A 10,888-nucleotide genomic window follows, 5' to 3' on the forward strand; every position below is an offset into this window, starting at 1 on the left:
ATTTCTCTGCATCCTTCCTTGTCCTCCTTCCTGTATGTTAGCTCAAGTTTGCAAATGTATTCTGAGTCTAGAAAAAGTAGAAACACTGCATATTTTCCAGTCAGAAGTGATGGGAACGATGCCTTCTATGCAATTTCGGAGACAGCATTTCTAACGGGATGGTAAAAGAGAAGGGCATCGCCATGGCGGTGGGAAGGGAGAAGAAACTAAAAGAAGCGAGGGAGGAGGAAGCAAGAATACAAACTCTTCTGGGAGAAAGTGTATATTATTTTCCTCTTTCTAGGTCTGTCATGATCATGGTCTCAGAGAGAACATCTTTCTTGGATAATGTTCCTTAATGCACTTCTTGTAGTTCTTAGAAGAAATATTATAGTCTCATCGACATTTATTCCCAAGTGAGGACTGCACATTTAGGTCTGCATCTCAGGATCAAGCTTGGTATGCACTCACTGAGCACAGAGGTGGGTGGATTATCTGCATAATCATTATTATTTATTGTTATTGTTATTATTTATCTGAATTGTTTACATTGTGATTTCTCTCTCTCTGCTAAGTTCATGTCATTGAAATTGCGCAAGTAGATCTGTATTTGATGCATTTTCCACTTAAACAATTACAATGTGGTCATTGTTTCAATTTTGGGGGTATCATTTACTTGCTTGAGAATTTGTGGAAAGCTGTGCGCGTTTTCTTGAGAAAAATGTACCTATCAGTCTACATAAGTCTTACATATAATTTCAGACACCCATAGCTCATTTATAGACTTCCAGGCTGAAATGAAAGTAGCATTGTGTCAAAAGAGGGGGAAAGCTTTTCCATTTGGCTTAGAGAGAGCAGCGGCAGCAGATAGTGTGCATCAGCAATGGCAGATGCTAACACAGCGGGGACGTAGGGGTAGTACATTGGCAGCTCTGAAGACCCAAGAGAAAACATGGTCCAGGGACCATAAATGCTGAGGAACCTGAACCCAGGAAGTCTGGACAGACATACTAACAGTGACCCCATTTCTGCAACCAAAAGCAAAACAAAACAAAAGACACCTGTAGCCTGTTTATTGTCCACCAAGTTTCTTTTTTCACAACCTCAAGTGCATTTCTCTGATACGTGGGGAAATAAAGACCATGGAGGAAGTTCCCTAATACTTGGGCCAGAGTAAAAAAGAGAAGGAATGAGTTGTTTAAGCCCCAGTAAAACAGCCTGAGCAGAACACCTCTTGGATTGCAACCAAGACCCTTGGTATTTCCCCACATGTGGTATTGTCTAGGGTTCAGGTTTCATTCCATTAACGATTAAGAAAATCAGCTATTTCTTATATCTCACTTTTTTTGTTTATAAGATTAAGAATGTGTTTTTCATTTAATTTTATTATAAGATAAGAGTTATTAATATTCCTAAAGTAGGAATAGAACATTCCAAAAGGAAGTTGCCAACCACAAGTCAAAGAAGAGAGAAATGGAAATATTTCAGGGTCCATCTGAACATTTTTTAAGAGAGAGAGTACCCAATGGTAATATTTCTAAAAACCCCCCACCTATTTGAGCCTCATTCCCTTTAGCATTAACTCATATAGTCAACTTCCCCTGTTCTAGATAATAGTCTTCAGGCCACACCTGGGTTACAGGTGAATAGCTGACACAGATCGTATGGCTCACTATTTACTAAGGGCTAAAATATTTGCTCTATGGCCCTTTACTCCAATCCCTGTTCTAAATCACCAAGCTTTCTAATATTTTGTTTTTTTTATACAAGGATAAAATGTACTGATTAGGCAAGTGCAAATGTCCAATCTGCTTGATAATTATATTTCTTCTAAACATAAAACTATAAGTTGCTATTCTGATGGTGTACAATAGTTTCTCGGGAGCTTTGGTAGCTTGAGTAGGTAACCTTGAGTTGATTGTCTCTGGGACACTCACAACTACTAGTAAGTTTCCGAGTGTGAAGTTGAGAACAAGACCAAGGCCTGAGCTGTATTCATCAATCCCTTGTATCTTCCTGGTGATTCATGAGAGGGGATGCCACCTGGCTTTCTCTGGATGACTGCTCTCTAGGAGTTGCTGACCTTGCCTTTCTCCTATAAAGGTCTAAAGCTGTATTTTCAACTTTTCAGATCCTTGTTTTGTCAGTTTAGAATAAGCTGAACAGTCTAAACTGATATAATTGGCCCCTTCCTTTTTTGTAATTGCTCTCCTTCCTTTTTAAAATATTTAAATGTAGCCAGTGTCTTCTGTAGTCATCCAAATCAGTGTTCCATTAGAAAAATACAATTGATGGGGGATTTTTCAAGGAGGGCTTGCAATTACTCTTCCATTCATTCAGCCCTGCATTTCTCCAAAACTATCTCCATTGTCTTAGTGTAGAGTTGAGGACATATGTTCTTTTGATCATAATGAACTGAAGTGACTATGGGAATATTTACATGGAGCTTTTGAAATATTTATATACAAATATTAATGGCACCTAGAAGTTTACTTATCGCATTTTAAAATTTGAGCAATGTATTATTCATGGCTGTCAGAAATTCATAATGCATGAACCTCCTCTGTTGCACTCTTGCTAGTGTGTGTGTGTGTGTGTGTATGTGTGTGTGTTTAGTTCTTCAATTTCATGAGATCATCCATGCGAACTGCTGTCATCCATTGTATTCATCCATTGTATAAATAAATACTTCCCAATCACATGGCCTTCTGTGAGTGGTATGACATTTTCTGAAGAGCTCAGAATAGTTCACGGGCATGACTCCATCAGTTGCTGCAAAATTCTGGGGAATGTGTACAGGCAGATACTATCACCTGGATTTTACCGCCTGGGGGATAGAGACATAGGTCATTTGAATGGGAAACACCATGTGTATGATCTTACAGCACAGTGGGACAGAGAATGAAAGGCTGATCCCAGCACTAGATCAGTCCATCAATCAGTAGGTATTGAGTGCACATTTTGGCTCAGCGTGGGACTAGCTGCTTGCCAGACCATTGTATGTCTTGCTTATGTGATTTGGGAGTTCTGCATCTTGAATAAAATATTGTCATTGAATTTTTTATGTGAAAATCAGTTGTAAATTGGGAAGGCAAAAGCAGGAAGGAATTATGAGATGAATAAGGAACATGGCAGGGAATAGAGTCAACTTTTGAAGGCAGGTATCTGAAAGGGCAAGACCTTAACCTGATGCCCAGCACTCCCCGCGGTGGGTCCCGACGTTCCCCGCGGCGGGCTCCCACCAGCCCGTCCCCACCCGTCTGCCAGCACCAGCGCTGGGTTGGCTGCCCCCGGTCTAATTTCCTGCCTGGGAAGGCCGAGGGCCGCGGAGAGGGGGCAGGCCCAAGGCTCTGGGGGAGCAGGGGCAGCACAAGCCCCCTCCAGCAGGGGAACGGCGCCCGAGCCATGTGCTCGGTGGGGCTTCTTCCCAGAGGACCAGGCCTCTGCTGGCCACGCCCAGGATTTCTCTGGAGTAACCAATGATAGTCAAGGGAAGTGCACGCCATCACTATGACCACATCCTGTGTAATGAGACACCTACTCGCCCCTGGCCAATCGGCAGGGCCCACAGTCCCCTCTCCTGCCCTTACTCCACCCCCCTATAAAACCCCCATCCCATCAGGCTTCGGTCTCTCTGCCACCTGCTGCTGTGCCAGTAAGGGGGGCAGGGGAGCCAGACCTAGGTTTAAAATAAATGACTCTTTGCTTTTGCATCGGACTCGCTGGCTCTCTGGTGGGCCCTTGGGAATCTTGAAATCTGGGCACAACAGTGTCCTCCTAACCTGATGATACTGTAGATTTCTTACTCTATTCCCAGGACCATTTTCAGGGCAACGAATTAAAAAACAACAGTATTACAGTTATAAAATAAGTGATGGTGGCAGCAAAATCCTGGGTACTTATGTATCTCTCATTCAATTAATTCTCTGGGTGATCCTCACTATCAATACCCAAACTGTGACCACTGCTCAGCACAGTAGTGATTGAGAGGCTTTTTGGGGGTACATTTTAAATGCAGTTGGAAATTGAACAACTTGAAATCTATACTATGTCCAATCTGCTTGGTAGTTATATTTCTTCCAATCATAAGACTATAAGTTGCCATTCTGGTGGTGTACAATAGTTTCTTGGGAGCTTTATTAGCTAGAGTAGGTAACCTTGAGTCCATTGCCACTGGGATGCTAACAACTCAGATACCCACCTATTTTAATAAATGGGAAACTGAGGACCAGAGACATGAAGTGTCTTGGCTCAGGCACACATGTAGAGGCGGAGCTGTGAGTAGAAATCCATGGACCCTGACTCTATCCAGTTGAAGTTCTCCTTCAACTTCTTTTGAACTGTTACCCTTAGGCGAGGAAGCAGAGCAGGCAATAGTCTCCACCACCTGTTTTTAACTGGTTAATTAGCAAGCTTTGGAAAATCATCTTCTTAAAAGAAAGAATGGATTTCTCTCACTCCCATGGATGTCCTGAATTTTCTTAAAGACTTTGTTTTGGTGCTTTGAGTTTGAGAGTGAGCCAGAATTCCCTACAGCCAAACTCTCAAAAACAAAACAAACACTCATAGAATTACCAACAGCCATTAACTGAAACCTGGGTCGCTGCATTAGCAGGTGACACCAACGGCTTAATGAGGTGCCCCTGTACCGTGATCAATAGAGTTCGGGGGTGGGGTGCCATATCTCCTCCGAAACTCACCCACTTTCTAGACAAATGCAGAGGGCACGGTGGGCAGTCACAGAGGCAGGGTGAATTAGTGTCAAGGAACATCTTTTATTCATGGGAGTCATACATCAGAGGGAAGTGAGCATGGCTTAGTTTTGTCACAGCAATAAAATAAGAAGCACTGGAAGGTTGGCACTTTGTCAAAATGCCATTTTTGAGTTGTGCAGTTCGTACTTTGCACTTCGTGTGAAAATATCTGCCTTACTTATGAATTTGTGAACTTCAGAGTGTACAGAGTGACGCGCCTTAAGATGAGAGGCATGGTTAGGCAATTTAGCATTTCTTTTTTATAGGTGAAAAGGCTGGAGGGTGAATTTTACCTTTCCTAAACAGCAAGGGTAACTGGAGGGAGGATGGCTATTTGGGGGCTGGGGATCTCCCAGCATTTAGTGAGGGACTTGTACCAGTGGTGGAAGTCTTCCCCGCTGGCAAGCTAGAAGTTCCAGAACCATCCTCAGCCCTGTCAGGTGGTGGCCTGGGTATTGGTAGAGACATTGAAGTATGTTTCTAGGAGACTCTACAGGCACAGACATTCACAGCCATGGCAGAGGGGCTCAGAGACATATGGCTCCACTCCTGATTCTACTATTCACGTTTCCACACCTGTTTCCTCCTTCCTGCAACTCTAGTAATAATGCCGTTCTTGCATGGCTGCTCTGAGGAGGAAATGACATTCTAATCTACGTCAACATACCTGGCACAAAGGAGTGCTCTTCTGTGCTAAGTTCTCTCCTGTATGGAGTTGCCTATATTATTTAACTGGGGGAAGCTAGTCTTAGCCAACAGCATATCCCCATTTGTACAGAGGAACTGATGAAAGTGAGGAAAGAAAATTCTTTATTAGGTACTAGAACTACTGTTGAAATTGGGTTGTGTGTATTAAAGTATTTTTTCCCCCTTCCTTGAAAAAAAATATTTATATTGGTTTCAGAGAGGAAGGGAGAGGGAGAGAGAGATAGAAACATCTATGATGAGATAGAATCATTGATTGGCTGCCTTCTGCATACCCCACACTGGGGATTGAGCCAGCAACCCAGGCATGTGACCTGACTGGGAATCAAACCCTGACCTCCTGGTTCATTGGTTGGTGCTCAACCACTGAGACATGCTGGCTAGGCTTCCCTTCCTTTTTCAGGGCACCTCACTGAGAAATACTCCTCCTCTTCCAGGAAGTATCAGTGATGGCATGAATTCTTCAACATATTATAATGTGAATTTTAGCCAGGCTATAAGTCACAATGTGAATCTCCACGAGGCCACGTTACAATGCATTTAGAAGAGGTTTAGCAAGGGTTCCACAGCCACAAGAACCATTTCTGCAGTTAAATTCTCATATCACCAACCCTAAATCCACCCATCCTGGAACTAATCTGACAGGATTTGTTCCACTTCTTGACCATCAGATAAGGAATCTAACAAGCCAGACCTTTTATATGATCTTGATATAAACATATTTTATGAGATAAAATTAATGTCTTGGACTACAAAATAAGCTTTTGATCCAATGGATCATTTTTGAAGAACCAGATTCAGATTCTGGGCTTTCCTTGAAGTCAAGCCATAATAGCCCCTCTGTCACCAAGTCTAATTCCTCTATGTGTGAAGGTGCTATAGGTTCCAATAGTAACTTTGAATCTCTCCCGCCATGCCTTAGAAGGGACTGTAGGAGGCTACTACCCAGACCCCAGTAAGCTTTGTCACATGGATCTCAGGAGTGATTCTGGTTTCCACAGGGACCTTGCCTTTCAACATATTCTACAACCACACTTACCATTTACAGCCAAGTGTATCAGAATCCACTTCTGAATCTTTTCCATGGCCTGGGGAGTCACAGAAAATAAGGAGTGGGTCCCTGAATGACATAGACAGAAACTTAAGTTATGATGGATGCCGTGCTAAAGCTCCGCACATCCCTTTTTCTGTAGATGAAATTGTCCGCATGCCTGTTGATCCTTTCAACAGCATGCTAAGTGAGTACTACCTGACAGATCTACAAGTGTCACTCGTCGGTGATATCAGACAAAGAGAGACAAGTAAAGTTGCTGATCTGAACTGTCATAAGAGCAAACTGGACATAATTTTGAATCCAGAAGATGCTGTATGTAATTTGCAAGCAAAGAAAGAAACTCTCAAGAGAGAGCGAGCCCAGTGTAACAGTCCTATTAACGTAATGAAACAGAAACTGCGTGACCTTTATCAGGGTATTTTTAGTAGGTTAAATGATGAAGGTAGGCCAGTCAATCCAAACCAATATGCTCTTCAATGCAGCTATGACATGAGTGTTTTGATTGTACCCAGGGAACTGGTGCCTGCAGGGCACAAAAAGGAAACCCAAAAGGGAAAGAGAAAAAGTGAGAGAAGAAATTGAAAATGGATTGATTCCATTAATATGTATAAAGTAGTAATGGTCAGATGATATATGGACCACAAACCATTGAAACAGCTTCAAGGTTTAGCTCAGGTGTTACGTGTCTTTTAAGTACTACTACCTGAGTTACTCAGTTAAGGCTGCTGTGAAGCTTATATGGACAAGTGTAGGACTTTAAGATAAGACCTGTGGGGAAGCTGGGGAAAGCCACAACTTTCCAAGTCCTCCTGAATTATATGCAGAGTTCATACATATGTACAGAATGTGTGACATGAAAACTTGATATGACCATCCAGACACTTTGGTAAGTAAGGTGGTTACTTTAAAGATAGTAAACACTGGATGTAATTGTTCTAAAATGTATTTAAGTTTTTGACTTGAAATGCAAAGTAGCCTTAACATTCTCATGTAGTTTGTTAGCACTGAAATATATGAACTTTTCAAAACCTATTTTAAATTCTTATGAATACCTAAATTCTAACTCTCTGTGGAAATAAATTTTATACTTGAATTATTAAAAACTTAACTTTTCCCTTATATACAGAAATTCCAAGCAAATTGAATATTTTTCCTCCAAAATACCCACATTCAGAAATACAGGTAAATATCTAACAAATAGGTCAGCATGGTAGACTCAATTCAAATTAAAGTCAATATAGTCTATTAAACTGATAAGGGAAATTCCAACTTGGATTTAATAGAATACTATAGGAAAAAAAAATTATAAGTGGCCAAGCTCTAAACCATGGTGTAAAAACGAAAACTGAAGCTTTTAAAAATAGTACATTGGGCTTTACTGGCTGAGAAGAAATATCTCTGTAATATCGGGTAGGAGAGAGAATGGAGCTAGCTACCTGTGTATTAAGAAACAGAGCTCCCAGACAAGTAAGGCAGCCTGAAGGGACGGTCTTCTTTATAACATCGATGTCTCACCAAAGAACTTGCATAGCTTCATGTGAAAACATTGCAGGCCATACCTGAGCACAAACCAACAATAGGGGAAGAGCCAATAGATGAGCATAGACTACAACCAAAGAACTGGAAATACTGAAACCACATGAAACAGGAAAGTAACAAGCAAGTGGACTTGAGAATGAATTAAGTCATTAATCCTAGAAATAATGGCATTGAAATGCAAATGATTGAACATCAATACCATTAGTCTAAGGTTTAATTTCAAAATGAGGTTGTCAGATATTTCAACCATAAGAATCATTTGCCTAACAAGTCAAAGTATTATCTTGGGTTGTAAAAATGCAGTGCTTTATAAGAGAGATTTTTATAATAAACTTTTTCTCCATTTTAAATTGGTCCTAGGTATTTCTTTTAAGCTCTAGTTTTTGCCACAATAATGCTTCTAGATACAAGCATCAGTTTTATACAATTATCACTTTACCTGTTGACATGGTGGCTCTGCAAAGGAGTAGTCCCTCAATGTCTCAACCTTTGGTATTTAGATTACAGTTCAGGGCACTTTGCCACAGAAATTATTTCAAGTCTTCAATAAAAATTCTCCAGTACCAATTTACTTGTAGGCTTCAAAACCATTAGTAGCCTTATTACTCGATTATTGTCTAATTGTCAGACTCCCCCAAATCCCTGGACCACAATGAAATATAGGCAGACATCAAATTGGCAAGGAAAAAAAGGCACCTAGTGGAGCATGGGACTCAAAGCATTCACAATAACAAACTTAAAGCTGTAAACTGAGTCTGGAAGGTATTTTGGTGCATTGTAACCAAAGGTCAATGAATTAAACTTCTAATTTCCTGACACCACCACACACCACAAAAATCACACTGATTCAGGGTGGGTAAGTCTAAGCTGCTTACTCAACCATCATTGATAACCCACTTTTAGCAGTGGAAAGATTTTAGTCTCAACTCCCTATTTAGGTTAAGGAACCGACACACAAAGGTTGACTAAACTGTTTTACTAGTTCAGTTGTCTTAACATGCAAGTTATTGTGGAGTTGAGGATAATGTTATGAGAAAAAGGAATCCGGTCTAGTCAGCTTCAGACTTTGGGAACTGATCATTTTTAAAAGGCCAAGTTATAATTGAAGCTGTATGCATTTTACTGAGTATAACTATTGAACCAAGCTCTTCACTTCTCTGAACCATTCCTTATTTAATAGCTAAACCAGACCAGTTAATTTTAACATAGATAAGCAGTTAAGACTTGGCGAACTGAGAAACAATCCCATGAAAACAAGGTTTGTGCAAAATGTGTTCCCAATTATTTGGTATGAGGTTTAAAAACAATCCTCAGGGGGACCATAAGAACTAGACTTTTTCCTGGCTGGTATGTCTTAGTGCTTGAGTGTTGATCCAGGAACCAGGAGATCGTGGTTTGATTCCAGGCCAGGGCATATGCCTAGGTTGTGGGCTCAATCCCCAGTAGTCGGGGTGATAGAGGTGGCTGATCGATGATTCTCTCTCTCTCCCTCACCTTTCCTCTCTCTGAAATCAATAAAAACATATTTTAAAATAAGAACTATACCCTTAATATGAGTAATGTTTACTTTTATATTAGTTCGTAGAGTTAGCCCTTGGCCTCCTTTCAGTACATTTTTTGGCAGACATCTTTTTCCCCTTCTGAATTTACAGTGGACTGACCCAAACCTAAATTCCATTTTAAATTGGTTTGAACATAACACTAGTGTTACCTCCCTTAACTATAGAACTATTACTGAAATCATCCTTCCACCCTAAAACTGCACTTGTTAGAAAGTGAAATCTTGCGGACAACCCGAAGCTCAGCATCTCATTCCCTTCCCGTAGGCTTCAGTAGAATGCCATTCTGAACATCCGCACAGGTGAGATTAGATTCTTGGTCAAATGTATAAAATTAACAAATGTATGCTACAACAAGGACCTCTGGATATTTGAGTTGTTCCCTATCAAGACCGACCCAGGTCAGTACTGATCAATTTCCATATCGAAGCCTCAACAAGATGTGGGTCTATGATGCCTATATTGACTTAATCACTTAAAAATTTAAGAGTACGCCTTTACTTACCAGCTGGCTCAGCTATTCCACCTATTTGCTCATTTTTGAGTAATACACTTGTTCAACTAGACTTAGCAAAAATTTACTTGCAGCACTAATGGTGTGGCATTAATATTTTATGGGGAATATCAACCATCTGGGCACGTCAGTTCCATAAAGATCGATTTAAGTAAAATTAGACCAAGAATGTACATGTATTTTGGGTATTCTGATCAGTGTTCTACTTTCTGGAAAGGCACATACCTACACTTTTGAGCTTTTATAAGGAGCTGAGACATTCTTTTAAAGCCTCCCTTGGTTACGAAATTAGCTCAGTAATTCAAATCTTTAGCACAAGTAGCAATTGCTAGGATCATTTTTACAGGGAAACCTGTTTAATAATTTCTTGATTATAACTTCTCTTTCAAGCTTTGGGTGTATGGATCAAAGTGGAATGGTGAGTGTCTACTAATTTTTAGGGCTTGATTAACCAGACAAGGTTATCAGAACTCTCAGTGAAAAGGATTACAGGAGATCTTTGGGGAGAATGGCCACCTTGTCTTTAGATGGCCGTGACTATTATTGGAGGACTGGGGTTAGAGTAACTTGCAAAGGATTCTGACTCAGGGATTGGAGTCTAGAAATGTATCCTTTTAATTAGCTCCATAGGTGAATCTGCTTTCAGACAAGTCACAAAGAAAGTAAATAAAATTTGTGTGCATGTTTGAATGAATGTCAAAAGAATAAAATACAATCTTTGCAGGGAACTCCTGAGAATTATTCCCCCCTTATTGTAATGTCCCACTCTGATTCTGGTGCAGGA

The 10,888-nt window shown here is 40.6% G+C and overlaps 1 pseudogene; it reads left to right on the forward strand.

Moving 5' to 3' along the window:
- Positions 1-5,871: 5,871 nt before the first annotated feature.
- LOC102769593 lies at positions 5,872-7,104 on the forward strand (annotated as a pseudogene).
- The last annotated feature ends 3,784 nt before the right edge of the window (positions 7,105-10,888 follow it).

The sequence above is a fragment of the Myotis davidii genome, unplaced genomic scaffold (genome assembly GCF_000327345.1).
Source record: "Myotis davidii unplaced genomic scaffold, ASM32734v1 scaffold655, whole genome shotgun sequence".
Lineage (NCBI taxonomy): Eukaryota > Metazoa > Chordata > Mammalia > Chiroptera > Vespertilionidae > Myotis > Myotis davidii.